The following is a 16,398-nucleotide window of genomic DNA, read 5'->3' as shown; positions in this document are numbered from 1 at the left end:
GCACATTCAGGTTCCCAAACCTTCACAAGGACCTACTACTGCAGGCAAGGCACTGCTGAGAGCAGGCAGGGGTTCAGTAAGCTCAGACTGGCCAACCCCACTAGGTGGAAGGGTTGCTCGTCATCACCCTCACCAGAGAACAGATTCTTTCTCATTCTCACTATTCCCTTACAGAGTCTAGAAATAAGGGAATTCCGTTTTCATGCTGTCTGGTTTCGCCACAAACCTCCCCTCCCCAACACACACACACACACACACACACACACACACACACACACACACACAGGGGGCGGAGGGGGATGCAGGACTTGCTCCCATTGCCACCACCTGTGAAAACACCCTTCCTAAGTTTGGCAAGGAGAGCTCCGCGGGAAAGCCGAGCGGGAGGACGCTTGGAGCACACCTGGGGTCTGGAAGAGGGGGCCGAGGGGAGCGAAGCACCGCGGGGTCCCAGCCCTGCTGGGCTCAGGGCTGGAACGTGGCCGGGAACGTGGCGGTCTCCGCTCGGGTTTTGTGCCCAGGCCCCGCCCACTCGTCAGCCCCGCCGGCGCGGACCTCAGCTCTGGCCACCGAGGAGCCCGAGGCCCGGACGCCGGTCCGACGCTGGCAGATAACGCGAAGGGGCCAAGGCCAACCCCGGAAGCCCGGGAGACTGCCAGAAGCTGGGGACGAGGGCCACGTGGGGCCACCGCCAGAACTGGAGAGGGGGGATGAGCGGCGGTGGGAAACAGGTTGCCGCCGAACCCATCCCCCGCCCCCGCCCGGGTCCTCCCCACCGCGACCCGATTCCCGCCCTGCCCCGGGAGCGAACCGGCCACCTCCTGGGCTTCCTCCTCCTGGCGGGACCCAGCGTCCGGGCCGGAGTCCCTCTGGCAGCCCGGGTAAAGGCGCCTTCAGCAAGGTCAAGGCGCGGCCGGCCGGCACCTGGGGATTGTTCCCACCCGAGCCCGGGCTTTGCAACCGCATTGTTAAGGATCATGGCAGCGGCAGGAAATCTGCACGGCCCCACAGGTCTACGCGAGGGAGGATTTATTTTACAGCGCCGGACACACTCAGTCAGACCGGGGTCTCAGGGGGAGGGGACGCGGGGTTTCAGGACACTGGAAGGTGGCAAAACCAAAACACTTCCTACCCTTGCACCCCGTCAATTCTGACCTCGCGGAGGGAGTTCGGGGCCACTGAGTCCCAGACTTCAGTTCCGGAGGGCTCTGTCAGAGCTTGGGGCGACTTATCCCTCTACAGGCGAAAAACAAGATTTAAAAACACTCTACTACTGTGGTTTCTCTATCACCGCCCGTCAAGGTGCTTACAAGGCTGCGGCGGCGAAAGAAGGCAGAGAGACGGAGAAAACAAACGCAGGAGAAGCAAAACTGCGGTCCGCGAAGGGAGAGACCGGGAACGGAAGCCATACCCGCGTTCATCCCCATTCCGTCCCCATTGGAGCCGGGCAAGCCCAGGAAAAGGCACGTGATGGTAGCCGCCCCCGGTAAAGGCCAGCCATCTACTTGCTAACCCCTCAACCCTCGTTAAACTGGTCGGGAATGTCTGGGATCCCTGGGCATCTCCAAAAGGGACAGGCATCGCGGGCAGGTTTCTAGACACGCGAAGGGCGCTGGGTGTAAAGATCGGGAGGGGCACCAGGAGAAGCCAAGAAGAGAGTCTTTGGAGCTCCCCAGAGCACATTTTCCTAAAACGCTGTTCCCTGGAAGGCCTTCCAACACCCCCAGGGGAGACTCTAGGCTCTTGGAACTCCAAGAAACCCGAGTTCTGACCGGCTCTTCTCAGATCAACCCTGAATCCCCACCCACCCAGTCCCTGGCTCAGTAACTGGATCTTTGGGGACAGCAATATCAGCACCCAACACCCATCGCAGAAGTAGGCGCCGGGGTACAAGACGTCCCCCGCTCTCCACTCCCGAAGTAGCAGCGCCCCGGGTACTTACATTCCCCAAGCAGGAAAACTTTCAGGCTTGTCTTTCAAGAACCGGGTGCTCGCATCACAGTTCTGGGTTATCACTGAGGCAGCTTATATAATTGCCCGCGATGCCGTTCGGCAGCTGTCCCTCCGGTGCGCGACCGCTTGGCTCAGCACATGGGCACCCTCTGGCCCCAGAGCTCGGGATCGTGAGCGTGCCCCACCGGCGCCTTCTACAAAGCAGCAGAGTGATCTCCTGGGCTAGTCCAACGCCAAGTGTGCGCGTAGGTTCCGGCAAAACCCCGGCTGCCTCCCTGCTCCCCTTTCGCTGCGTTGGTGGCTTACGGTTAACTGCATCTCTACAAACCTTCTCGCCAGGGCTTGGGGGTGGGGTGGGAGGGAAATAGGGACTGAGTGGGTGATTGGTGTAGTTCTGATAAGGGCTCCGCACCCAGCTGAGCAGTTATACTCCTGTCCACATGGACTAGACTGCAGAAATCACCTTAACATCTCACCGAGGAAGGTGAGCCAATTTCCAAAGTTAGAGACCACGCAGTTGAATTTCCAGTACTTTCCAACCTCGCCTAGGCGGGGGCAGGGCAGAGAAAAGGCGGGCAGTGGCCAGCAAAACCCACCGTACTGACCCGCCAAGGACTCACTACTTGAACCACCCTTCCACCCTTCGCCCAAGTAGTTGGCTGTGTATTCTTCGGCTGCACACACACACACACACACACACACACACACCGCGCCACCACCTTCCCGTCTGCTCCTCCAGTGTAAAGATTGCAGTTTTATATAGCAAGGAAAATGACTAAGGAGCCTGGTGATCACATTTCAACACAGAGCACCTTTCCAGAAACTGGAGGTGCGAGCAGTTTCACACACTCACACCCGGGAGCCCCACAGAGGTCCACCCGGCGGCTATAGCCTCAACTTGCTCCTAGGCGAACGTGAACAGCACTGCCCGGCTGCTGGCGAGACCAGGCAAGGATAGGCGACGCGTGGGTTGCAGAAGGTGCGGGGCTAGGGTCGCGTCTCTAGGCTCTCGACTCCAACTGCAGCGCACAAGGGGCCGCTGCAGCCAGCGCTCGCCCGCAGGGTAGGCTGCAGTCCTGGAGCCCGGCGCCGCCTCGCGGGCTCCTCCAGCGCCCGCCGGGAGTCTGAGGCGGGCGGGTCTGCAGAGGGGCTGCGGGCGACTGGGCCGTGGTTTGGCGGGGAAGGAGAACCCGGCGCGGCAGACAAACCTAGGGCGCGCCGCCTCCTTTCCACCCGCGTCCAAAGTCCCAGGCCCGCGCCCACATCTCTGCTGTTCCCCAACCCTTCCTCTCAGGCTCCAGTCCGCGGCAGGCTCCGAGGGCTGCGGCGGCGGCGGCGGCGGCGGCTCCGGGCTCCAGACTGTCTTGCCTTGCCGGCAACCCGCGTCCCAGCCTCCCTCCCTCCTCCCACCCTCGGTGAGGGCCAGGATAGCGAGCAAGCGTCTCCAGGAGCCCTCGGCAGCCACGGAGCTACCCGGTCCTGCGAGCGCAGAGGGGCCACAGAGCTGGCGAGGCGCCGCCGCGGTCCCTAAGGCGCTTTTCCGTAGAGCGGATCACGCCGCCTTACCGTGGCTGCAGGCTGCCACCGCCGGGGAAGCGGGGAGGAGGGCGGCAGGGAGGCAAGGCGCCGCACTGGTGGCTCCTCTACCTCTCGGCGGCGCGGCTCCTCAGCTCCGCGAGCCGGAACGGGGCGCCCAGGAAGGACAGGTCCCGGCTCTGCGCTCAGCTCCAGCGAGACCAACAATAGCTCCCGCGGGGAGCGAAGCCCCAGCGAGCCTCCAGCCGCGCGCACACGCCCGGCTCCCGCTCCCGGCCGCTCCCGGCCGGCGTCCCTGCCAGCACTGCTGCCCCACATGAAACAGCTGCAATCCCGAGGCTTCTGGGGGGTTGGGGCGTGTGTGTGCGTGTGTGTGTGCGTGTGTGTGTGTGTGTGTGTGTGTGAGTGTGTGTGTTTAATAGCTTCCCTCCTCTTCTTCCCCTCCCTGCCTGCTCGCCTGCCTGCCTCCGTTCCCCACCCTCGCTCTCTTACACACAGAGAGGGCGAGCCACACACACACACACACACACACACACGCACACGCACATGCAGGTTACATGAATGGGAGGCGGGAGCCAATCCTAGGAGGCCCAGGGAGCCACCGCGCACAGGCGTTTGGAGCAGGGCTGCACCACAGCGCCGGGGGGCGCCACGCAGGCTATGAGCATCTTTCACCAGTCCACTCGCCTGCCTCTCCACTCACCCCAGTCTCTCTGTTGTCTCCAATATATTGCCCTCTCCTTTCCGTGCTCTCCACTTTCTCCATTTGTCTTCACTCCTTTTAATCTCATTTTCTTTCTCGAATTCTCTGAGCTCTCTCAGCTCGGTATCTTTCTTTGTGTCCTCTTTTACCTTCCTTGCTTTCTTCCTAGCCCCCCCTTCTAAAACTTTCTCCTCCCTTGTCCAGCCTTTTCTCTGTTTCTTCGCCTCTTGACTTTGGTTCTTTTCCCTCTCTTTTACTTCCTTTTCTTTTTCCTTGTCTCTTGGTAGTGTTGTCTGGTCTCCTCGGTTCCCCAAGTCTGTTTGGGGCCCTTAGCCTCTTCCTTGCCTACCCTCTGGATGTTAATCCACACCCCCAACACTTTTCCAGGGATGGACTCTCAGTTGCTACTGCAGCATTGTCAGTTGTTATTAAGAGCTGAGAACTTGAGTTCCTTCTTCAGGCATGTAAGATGCCCAAGAAAGGCCCCTTTTCCTGGGACAACTTCCCCCCAAACCAGGGTAATAACTACAGAAGTGTGATAACAATCATTGAAAAAAAATAGCAGTGAATGTGGTCCAAGTGATTTCTTGGTCCAAATGCATGTCTGTTTGATGATCACCAGCACATCACTAAGGGAAGGACATTTTTATATGATGAAATAGGCAACTTGGTGTAGTGGCAACTTACAAAGGTTTTAGAGGGAGTCCAGAAGAATTCCCAGCCCAAGCTTACTGTATGCTCACTGTAGGACTCAGTGCAAGCCATTTTACATCACCCAGCCTTAATTTTCTGAACTGTAAATCAGATTATACTTATCCCACTAGTATGCTGAGGATTAAAAGATAAAATTATAAAAAGAAAACACTGGACATATAGGAGATGTTCAATTAATAAGCACCTACATCTAGCTGGTCACAGATTACAAACTTGAGGTATTGGATAACCCTTTATTATCTCCTAATTGAAATAGAAAGACGGAGATGGGGATAGGAATGTGTAAGAGGTTTCCTCAAACCCTGTTAAATCTTTACAATAAGTTAACACCAGTAACAAAGCCTCTGAAACTAAAATGTCAAGTCTCTGCCTTTGGACAGTATTTACCAACTCCGTGTCCTTACTACATACATCAAAGCTGGGGACCTTCTCTGATTAGCAGTCAGATTCAGTTCTTCAACAAATATTTGTTGACTACCCGTGGTAGGTATGTGATGAGTTCTGGACATTTTAGGAGTGAGGAAAATGAATCCTGCCTTCTGTATTCACAGTGTCCTGGACTTGTCTCATGAATATATCAAGAGAAAAAGAGACACAGAGAAGTGCCATTTGTTCAGTGGGCAAAATCTTAAAAAATGTGAGGTCCATGGCAGGGAATATAATAAAGAAATCCTTAAGAGAAAATTTTGGAAACAACTTTTAGGCTATGCACTTCCTTTGACTTATGAGAAAACTAACACCCACAGGCTAATGTAGTGGGTGAGAGCATGATGAGAAACAAAATATTTACACAGTATTGAACTACCTCCTCACAAGATACTGTCCAATTCAAAGGGGAAAATAGTAGCTTCAGAGCAGAGAAATCTGGCAGATTCCACCCTAATGAAGAGATTAAAATCAGGAGCATCAGGAATGTGACAAATAGATATTATGATGCACTGAGAAGGACATAATGTTACTTCTGTGGCATCTAATCATCAAGACATATCAGGCCTGAAGAGGACTATTTCACGAAATAATTAATGAATGCTACTTAAGAATATGCAAATTTTGAAAGACCATTCCAGAGCAGTTCAAGGGTTAACAGTTTAATTGTGTGATAATAAATGAAACTCATGATCCTACATTGGATCATTAATGGGAAAATTGGCAAAATTTAAATAAGGTCTGTAGATGAGACAATAGTATATATCTATGATAACTTCCAGGCTTTGATGGCCAAATAGGGGGACTATCCTTGTTTTTAGGAAATGTGGAACTAAAGTTTTAAGAGGTACAGGTGGGAAAAGCTACAACAGCAATCCTTGCCTTCAAAGACAGACATGGGTATGCTGGGTTCCTGCCTAAGGAATAGGTAGAGTGTAAGCACAGCAGTGTGCTTAGCCTAACCTTTGGTGATAAGGAAAGACTTCCTATAGGAGGCGGCATTCAAACTGAGATTCAAAGGCAAGGAAGTTAGCTAGACCATGAAAGGAGAGAGATTGCTTTCTCAGTAGAGGTAAGAAAGAGTATGCAAATAATATGGACAAAAGCATAAGGCTGGCATAGCAGCAGAGTCAGGCATGTAAGGAAGTGTGTGGGTAGAGTTAAAAGTAGTAGGTAGGGTTGACTATTGAAGAGCCTGGAGGAGGCCAAGGATCCAAACACTTTGAAAGCTCAGTTACTGGGGTTGGAGTGGGGTAGAGAGCTGTTGAAGACTTTATGTCAAGAAGAGATGTGATCTTGAGCATATTTGAAAAAGATGAGAAATAGATGATTTGGCAGCAGTGTGGAGAAATGGATTAATGATGGTAGCTTGGGAAGACCAGAGTCAGGAACCAGTTAAGTCAGTTAGGTAAACCAAGGTAGTTGCCATGAAAATGGATAAGAGAGGTGGTAGTGGGCAGATTTTGGTAGCTGATTAGATAGGAGTAGGCAAGGAAAGTCCAAAGTAACATGCATTTCTCAAGCTTTGGTGTCTTGGTGGAGGGTGGCACTCACTACTTATTACATTATCAAGAGAATTCAGGAGGAAGTCAAAGTTTTAGAAGAGAGACTAAAGTTGATTGTTACTATGTTGTAATCTCACCCTATAGCTGACTTGAGAATCTTCTGTATGGCTACTCTGTCCCATAGGAAATAATTGTAAAATTCAGCTTGAGACCTGCCAAACAGCCAGCTAGCTCTATGTATTACCCAAAAAAGTAAGAGATTAGATCTATTAGTATATAATTTATGAGAATGATAACAGAATTGAAATAGCCTAAAATTAAGTAAATTGGGGAACAGCCTTTGTTGGAATGTTATACAGCCACTACAAAGTACATCTTTGCCTAGTTTTTCATGCCATAGAAAATACCAATGTTATCATGTAAAATTTAAAATATAGAATCCAAAATTTTTAATTACATAAAAATCCTCTTGTAGAAAGATCTGAAAAAGCAAAATCCAAAATGCCAAATATTAATAATGGTTGCCTCTAGGCGATGGGATTGTAATATGAATTTTCTTCTATCTCTCTCTCTCTCTCTCTCTCTCTCTCTCTCTCTCTCATATTTTTAACTTTTTCATGATTCACATTCATGACTTTTGTAATAAAAATGAAGAACTGTCATTAAAAATAAAGACAGAGCTCTGACCTTCACCTTCCACTTGATCCCCTTTCAGTGTACCATTCCCACTCCCCCTGGAGAGTAACTGCCTTTGAAGGTTTTTTTGAGTTAAATACAAAGGTATTTAACAAATCATGGGAAATGATCATCTGGGCTAGAGAGGGGGGAAAGGGCGTTTTGAAGGCAGAAATGTTATTAGAGCTATTGAAACTGTATATATTAAAGATGTTTGCGTTGCCCTTATTGATTCTGTAATATGTTACAAAGAAAAGAAAACATAGAGTGGGGCCAAGAAAATGTGAGCCTTTAAAGGGCAAATTTTAATTAGGAAACATATTTATTTGCAAAAAAAAACACCACTTCTCTTCGGAGTCCAGCAGTTACAACAAAATTGTTTCAGGAAGGAAGTATTTCAAGCAAGGAGACACAGAGGGGCAAGGGGCAATGCTTCCTGCCTGCTGTCTGATACTACATCAAATACACAAGCTTGTTACAGAGGATTTAGACACCCACTGATAAGCGCCATCAAACTTTCACAATGAGAGGGTGAGAAAAGTACCGCCAGAGGATGTACTTAGTCTTTGGAAAGGTTGCTGTAAATAGCTCCCTGGTAAGGTTTCCTCTGCATCGTGATTTTTCATCTCATCGAATGGTTTGCCATGTGGATAGGCTCCCCAACCCAAGTAATCATAGCAATGTATACAAGCAGAGCCCATTCACCTTCCCACAGGGCTTCCGCATCTCTTGACTCCCTCAGTCCTTCACTCACCCTGACAGGGATCCTGTGAATTCTAGTTTGCAAGGGAGTAGGGGGACCCAGGACGATCCAAGGGGCTGAACAGGGGCTACAACTAAGCAAAGAACAGGAGACAATTCTAGGGAGACTTTTGTGTGGCCCTGGATCCTCCACAGCATGTCTGTTACTCATGAACTCCAGTGATAAATGGGGAGAGAGGTGAGCAAACTGAGGCCTGTGGCTCCGGCTCAGCAGGATGGGAATTGAAACTCAGCTCTCTAGAACTCCCAGGCCACTAGCCTTTCCCAGAGCAACACCATTTTTAAAAACCAGGAGGAAAAGTGGTGATTTTTTTCTTGGGCAGGCTGATTCAGTCTAACCTGTAAGCTGTCTCTCTGTGAGGTTTGTCTAACCTCTGAGCTATCTTTCTGTCTTCTGGGAACTCCACTGATTAGATTCCCCATAAAAATTCTCTGTTAGAGAAATAGTTGCATCTTCTCCTTCACCCCACCCCTCACTCCTAATGGGCAGCAAAGTGTCTGTTTTATAGGTTTTTAGTAAATATTCTTTTACTGAAAGAAGAAACAAATACTAATAACAATAACTATCATATATTGAGCACTGCACGGAAGACCAAGCAAAGGGCATTATGTCATTTAAATCACAGCATACAATTAAAGGTGGTAGCTAATTATTGTACCTATTCCATGAGTGAAGAAACTGAGACTTAGAGAAGTTCAGCAAATTATTGAAGGTTACATATTTAGTAGGTGCCAAAGCTAGTTCCATCATGGATTGCTCCTTGTGTTGGATGGACAGATGAATTAATGATGAGCTGAGTGAGGTGAGCTTTTCATGAATGGTCTGTTTAGTCTTGTCTGGAGTAGGCCATTACATTATTGAGTGCTATTTCCTTCATTGCATGTTTCATAGGCTGCAATTACTTGTTTATGCATTTATTTGTTTTTTTATCTTCTTTCCAACTGCCATATAAGACGTAAATTCCATGAATGGAGATACCAAGTATATCTTGGTCACTGTTGTGACCCCCAGAACCTAGAACAGTGCCTGACATAAAGTAGGTGTTCAATAAATATTTGTGAAACGAAAAACGAATGCAGCTCCCATTGTTCCTATGCAGTGGAGAGCCTGTGAGCCCACATGCATAGGTACTTGTGAAGCTGGGTGTTTTCCCTGAACTCACTCCATCTCCATGCCAACCATATATTATCTGCCCTGCAGGGCATGTGGTCCAGGCAGTAGCGCTGAGATTCCAATGAGCACGTAATGGCTCTGATGTCAGATTTTGTCCCTCCACTGATATTTGCTCCCAGATAGCATGGGAAAACACTGATCAGAAAATAGCAGCATCTGTTCTGGTCAAAGGTGATGACCTGGCAAAATTCTGTGGTGAAGCATCCTCTCTGAGTAGGTTAGCCCCTGCTTTCACAATGCAGAAGTACCACATGATACTGCTTGAATTCTGTTTTCCTTCTGTGGGCTGCTGGTAATGAATGGTCTCCTCAGAAGTTCTCCTAACACTTTTCTCTGGCATGGGCCATGTCGTGTGAAACTCTCCAAAGAAGGATGCATCTCAACTGAGGCCTCCATTCCCACCAATTTCCATCCTTGCCCTTATCATTATTTGCCTAACAGGCTTCCTTGCCATACCTGTGGATGCACCTTTTTCAGACATGGCAGATCAGGTAGCAGGTGTTGGTCTTTTTCAAAGCTAAATAAATTCCTTTCCTAGGATTGGGAGTGTGCAGCATTTATTAGAACCGCATATTGGTCCAGAGGACCACGGCTGAGATGATCAAGAATGAAACAAGAGCAAACTAAAAGCTACAACAAGGGCCTCTGCTAAACTTTCAAACCCTCTGTGGGGTGATTCTAACGAAGTTATATGAAGCATGTGTCAGACAAATGCTTTACAAATATTCATGCATTTAATCCTGACAGTAGTCCTGTTCAATTAATTCTACTACCCCCAAATCAAATTGCAATACAACATTTTCATGTCTTATCAGTTTATAAGACTACAGAAGTACACACTGTTCAGTTAGGCACAGTACTTTTATCATGTACAATGTATGTTGGAAATGGATATATATATATATATATATATATATATATATATATATATATATGTATGTATGTATGTATATCCATTTTTGTGGATATACATACATATATTCACACTCTTTGTTTATAATTACATACTATATCATTATTTGGATGTGCTATAAGATAACTGTGGATTTAATCATAGGGTTTACAGTGATTATGATAAGTTTTATATTATCAAAAATCTCAGGTAAACAACTTAAGACAAAACACATAGTAGCTGCTTAAAAATGTTAAGTATGCAAATTAGATTATCACTCTCATGTCTGTTGATTGTTTTTATTTTTTGTTTTCTTTTGGGGCTAAGGATTGAATAGAGGGATAGTTTACCACAGGCTACATCTCCAGTTATTTACCACAGGCTATATCTCCAAATATATATATATATTTGTTGTTGTTGTTGTTAATTGTTTGTTTTGTTTTGTTTTGAGACAGAGTCTCACTAAGTTGCTGAGGCTGTCCTGAAACTTGTAACCTTCTGGCCTTAGCCTCATGAGTCACTGGGATTACAGGTGTGTACCACTGCACCTGGCAAGTCTGTTGATTCTTAAACAAAATAACGCATGGGAAGTTTCAAATCAGTTGGCAAAAGGTGTACATTTCAATTCTGTACTGAAGCAATTGACAAACCATGCATGTGGCAGGAAGGGAAAATTAGATCCCTGTCCCTTCATAGTATCTCTTTAAAATCTTTTTTTACACTTAATTAAAAAAACCCAAATATGAAAATTCTATGAGTCATAGGTGACAATTTTTATGATTTTGGAAGTGAAGAAACCCTTTTAGTGTGTGACATAGAAAGGAAACAATCATAAAGAAAAACATCAATAGATTTGACTATGTCAAAATTTTAAATGTTTGTAAATTTAAAAATCTAAAACAAAAATCAAAAGAACAACAAAATGTCTGTGAAGTATTCGATACGTAAATGAAAAAGTTGCTATCATCCTTAATATATAATGAGGTTACAGTATAAGAAAAACATATCTCAAAAGAAAAGTGGGCGAAGGACAAAAACCTAATTTACCAAAAAAGTACAAATCTCAATGTATTTCATATGCTAATAACTCCAAGAAATGCAAGATACAATACTGAGTTTTTGTTTCGTTTTTGCTTATCAAATGAGAAAACAAGAGAGAATACAACACACCCAGAAAACAGTTATTTTTCTTATATTCCTCATATGTGTATATATTCATACAACCTTTCTTGAAGAGAATTTAGCAGTTTTTATCAAATACTTCCATTGTGTGTATCTTTCTACATTTAATTGAGTTAACCAAAGAAAATAATCATGGATCTCAAAGAATTATATTGTGTTTGTAGCAATAGAAGCAAATTGGAAACAATCTAAATATCAACCAATTAGCATATGATCAAATGTATTATGGCACACAATAGAATGATGGATCTTTATACAGTCACCATAGATCAAGGTGCACAAAAATACTTCATGAATCGGGAAAGTAGCCACCTTATCTATATTAGTAGGAAGTTATCATAGATATATAGCAAAGGTATGTGAGGTGAGGTTAGCAATAAAAATATCTTAATAATGAAATTAAAGATAATTTTTAGTTTTCATTTCTTTCTTGTTTTTAATATTTGCCAAATATCCATAATGAGTCAATTTTATTTTAGGTTTAAGAAAAAAATTGCTAAAATAAAAAATAAACCAGATGGTATAAATTACAATATAGTAAACTTTCTACCATTCTTATGCGTGGGTAGAATAATGATAACATTATTTACATCTGTTGAGTGCTTTACAATTGACAAAGCATTTATTATCTTCCATGATCATCACAACAGCTCTGTGAGATAGACAGGATAGGACTATTGCTTTACAGATAAGAAAATCGAGGGTTGAAGGATCACAGATGATGGAACCATGAATAGAAGTCAGGGTTCTTATATTTCTGGTCAGTGTTCCCTCCTGATCTTAATACCAATCTCTAGATGATTGTCACTTCCTTATGATTTTACAGGAGGATATGACCTACGGTAGAGTGCCTGTTTGTTCTCAGGCCCCTTTCTTTAGCACAGGACTTGGAAGCCCATATAAATGCCTCATTTCATTTTCAACTTAATTTTTATTTTTACCAAAGTGGTTCATGAACATAATTTTGAAAGTCAAATATTCTACAAGAATTTTAATGCCAAAGAGTCCTCTGCCCTATAATTTCGCCAGTCAACTCCACCTAATATTCCCTCTCCCCAAATTCCAACTAGTTGAGTCATTTCTCCTGATTTTTATTTCCATGTTTCTTAATAATATACTTCTATGGTGGTTTCTCTATTTTTAATTTTTAGGGATTATACTAATATATTTCCTATAATTGTAGATAATAATTTAATTGCATTCCTCTATGTAGCCATTTCCCTTTTCTCTGTCCTTTCAATGTACTTACATCATAATTTTGGTTAAATTTTAATATTTCCATTGTCATGATTACATAAAAAGTTTTTTTCAACTGAGCCATGTAGTATACTATGATGTAATTTCTTGTACTAAATTTTGTTTTCTCTCCAGTTAATAACTGGCGATTTTGTGTTGTTTTGTTTTATGGTTGTTTGGCAGTTTACATACTGATTGTTCTTTTATCCCTAAACTCTACCAAGTTATAAATTTCTCAATACATTCCAATCCATCCAATAATCTATCAGTTTCCTTTCTTTCCTTTCCTTGCTTATTTTCCTTTCCTGTCTCACAGGAATTTCATTTCCCTTTGTCTACACCATTCAAATATGGACAAGTTGCATTCTAAGCCTGTGGCAGAACTCCTGGGGGACTACCTTTCAACATCTTCCTAAGAATTCCATTGTCTCTCTCTCTTGTGTTTATGTCTTTTGTTTGTAGGATTCTACCCACTCCTCTCTTTCTTTGTTTACTCTTCAGAGAACAAGTGTCTTTTTTTTTCTTTTTTTTTAATTAATTTTTATTGTAGGTTGTTCAAAACATTACATAGTTCTTGATATATCATATTTCACACTTCGATTCAAGGGGGATATGAACTCCCATTTTTACCCCGTATACAGATTGCAGAATCACATCAGTTGCACATCCATTGATTTACATACTGCCATACTAGTGTCTGTTGTATTCTGCTGCCTTTCCTATCCTCTACTATCCCCCCTCCCCCCTCCCCTTCCCTCTTCTCTCTCTACCCCCTCTACTGTAATTCATTTCTCCCCCTTATATTTTTCCCCCTTTCCCCTCACTTCCTCTTGTATGTAATTTTGTATACCCCTGAGGGTCTCCTTCCATTTCCATGCAATTTCCCTTCTCTCTCCCTTTCCTTCCCACCTCTCATCCCTGTTTAATGTTAATCTTCTTCTCATGCTCTTCGTCCCTACTCTGTTCTTAGTTACTCTCCTTATATCAAAGAAGACATTTGGCATTTGTTTTTAAGGGATTGGCTAGCTTCACTTAGCATAATCTGCTCTAATGCCATCCATTTCCCTCCAAATTCTATGATTTTGTCATTTCTTAATGCAGAGTAATACTCCATTGTGTATAAATGCCACATTTTTTTTTATCCATTCGTCTATTGAAGGGCATCTAGGTTGGTTCCACAGTCTTGCTATTGTGAATTGTGCTGCTATGAACATGGATGTAGCAGTGTCCCTATAGTGTGCTCTTTTTAGGTCTTTAGGGAATAGACCGAGTAGGGGAATAGCTGGGTCAAATGGTGGTTCCATTCCGAGCTTTCCAAGAAATCTCCATACTGCTTTCCAAATTGGCCGCACCAATTTGTAGTCCCACCAGCAATGTACAAGTGAACCCTTTTCCCCACATCCTTGCCAGCACTTGTTGTTGTTTGACTTCCTAATGGCTGCCAATCTTACTGGAGTGAGATGGTATCTTAGGGTGGTTTTGATTTGCATTTCTCTGACTGCTAGAGATGGTGAGCATTTTTTTCATGTACTTGTTGATTGATTGTATGTCCTCCTCTGAGAAATGTCTGTTCAGGTCCTTGGCCCATTTGTTGATTGGGTTATTTGTTATCTTATTGTCTAATTTTTTTAGTTCTTTGTAGAACAAGTGTCTTTAAGGTGAAGTTTTTGAGAATGTAATTGGCTGGATCTACTAGTTTGGAAATAAATTCTCTGTCATTCTAATGACATTGATGGTTCCATTGTCCTTTTGCTTCCAATGTTGCTGTTAGGAAGTCTGATGTCATTTTGTCCCTTTGTCCTGTTCCTGTGACTCTCATATTTTTCTGCTCCTTTCTGGAAGTTTTAAAGATCTTCTTCTTTTCCCAAAGTTCAGAAATTAAAGAACAATTGCTGGGGGGTTTTACATACCTTATATTTCAGTTTTTTGGTTCTGCCTAAGACAATTATTTCTGGTCCTCATTTCTACTTCCAATTAAATAACATTGTGCAGGGCTGTTGCTATGTTCTTTAGAAACTCTGACAGATTTCTTTAAATTGTTTCCTTGATGATTTCTTTTTTTCTCTGTTCTCAAAATTCCTTGTATTCAAATATGAAACCTCTTAGTTGTCTTCTCTATCCCCTATGTTTTTATCTTTTTGTTTTATTTTTGGGATAGTTTCTCAATTTTGCTTACTAACCTTTCTGTTGACATTTTTATTTCTGCTGTTTTATCTTTACTTTTCAGGAGACTGTTTTGGTGATCTGAATGTGTCTCTTTTTACAGTAGCCTTGTTTCAGATATGTAGCATCTCTAAGTATACTAGTGATATATTGTATAAAATGTTCTTCTGTCTCTCTCATAGTCTCCATGTTCTTTGCAGGTATTTTATAATTATTTCTGTGTTTCTTTTTTCCATATTACTTTGCTCAGATATTGATGGTTTATGTATATCCATATATAACCAACTATAAAACTGATTGGAAATTTTAAGGTATATGAACAATACTTGTTGACTGGTAGGCTTCCCTGTAGAATGACCTGCCTGGGTCATTTTATTGATGATTTCCTAACAGTTTCTGTAAGTCTGTTCTCAGTGGCCACTTGATTTTGCCAGAATGAAATATTCCAGCCTCTTTCTAGGAAGGACAGGTTTAGCTGCTAAGGTTTCTGAGAGCCCAGTAGTGGAAGAGATGAGGAGGTAATCTTACCATTCATACAGATTCCATTTACTCTTTCTGTTCCTTTTCTCTGCACATTATATCTACACACAACTGAGTTGTTTCCCGTAAGTCCAGAGTTTTCAGGCTCATTCACTATAGACAGTGATCTCCTTGTGTGTTGAGGAACAGCCATCCAGGACATCGTGATGGAAGAGGGAATCTTAACACAGTCAATCAACCAACCTTTCCCTTGTTAACTCTACCTGGACCTCTGCTGCAGGAAGTGCCTCAAGCGTCCACGTTCTATGTGTTCCCTACTAATATCTTAACATTTCACTTTTTCAAGTCTAACATTTCACTTTTTCAAGTTCTTTCTTCATTTGTGGTTTTGTGCCTTCTATCATTTCTCTTTCAATTTGAGTAAGTGTTAGAGAAGAAGCAGGAGCCAGAGTGCATCTAGCCCCTGGGTATAACAGAAATTCACGATCATCTTCAAGGCTAGCACTGTAAGAGTTACTCAGCCACTGCCACGGTACTCAGCTGGTACTGGTCCAGGGACCACACTTGAATAGCAAGGCCTCAGACCATGGTCTCTCTCGGGGGCCATGTTTTTATTGGTCTAGTTTTCCAAGTGTACAAATGAAACCATCTTATATACTTATCTTGCTGTCTTTCTTTCTATGTGCATGACTAGAACATCAGACACTCCCCACCCCCTGCCTTTATTTTCTTTTTTAATTTGGTACCTGGGATTGAACCCAGGGGTACTCAATCACTGAGCTGCATCCTCAGCCATTTTTAATTTTAATTTTAGTTTTTTTGAGATAGGGTCTTGTTTATTTAGGGCCTTGCTAAACTGCTAAGGCTGGCTTTGAACTTGTGCCTTCCAGAATCTGGGATTACGGAGGCATATCATCATTTCCGGCTCAGATTCTTCTTCTTTCACCACCTGCTGTTTTCAGGAGCCCTTGCATGTCTCACAGGTTTACAAGCAGTT

At 44.2% G+C, this 16,398-nt stretch overlaps 1 protein-coding gene across 7 annotated transcripts in view; it reads right to left on the bottom strand.

Moving 5' to 3' along the window:
* Nucleotides 1-16,398, bottom strand: part of Tenm4 (teneurin transmembrane protein 4) — a 768,485-nt gene that overhangs the window by 721,739 nt on the left and 30,348 nt on the right. For 5 of the 7 annotated variants that reach the window (XM_076846577.2, XM_076846575.2, XM_076846578.2 and 2 more), the window contains exon 1: nucleotides 3,520-3,601. The exons of the other annotated variants lie outside the window; for them this stretch is intronic. The gene's annotated coding sequence lies outside the window, so the exon portion shown is untranslated. Of the gene's footprint in view, nucleotides 1-3,519; nucleotides 3,602-16,398 lie in introns of those variants that run through there. 7 annotated transcript variants of the gene reach the window in all.

The sequence above is a fragment of the Callospermophilus lateralis genome, chromosome 2 (assembly GCF_048772815.1).
Source record: "Callospermophilus lateralis isolate mCalLat2 chromosome 2, mCalLat2.hap1, whole genome shotgun sequence".
Classification (NCBI taxonomy): Eukaryota; Metazoa; Chordata; class Mammalia; order Rodentia; family Sciuridae; genus Callospermophilus; species Callospermophilus lateralis.
The sequence above is the reverse complement of the archived record's forward strand: the minus strand, read 5'-3'. Positions and strand labels throughout refer to the sequence as shown.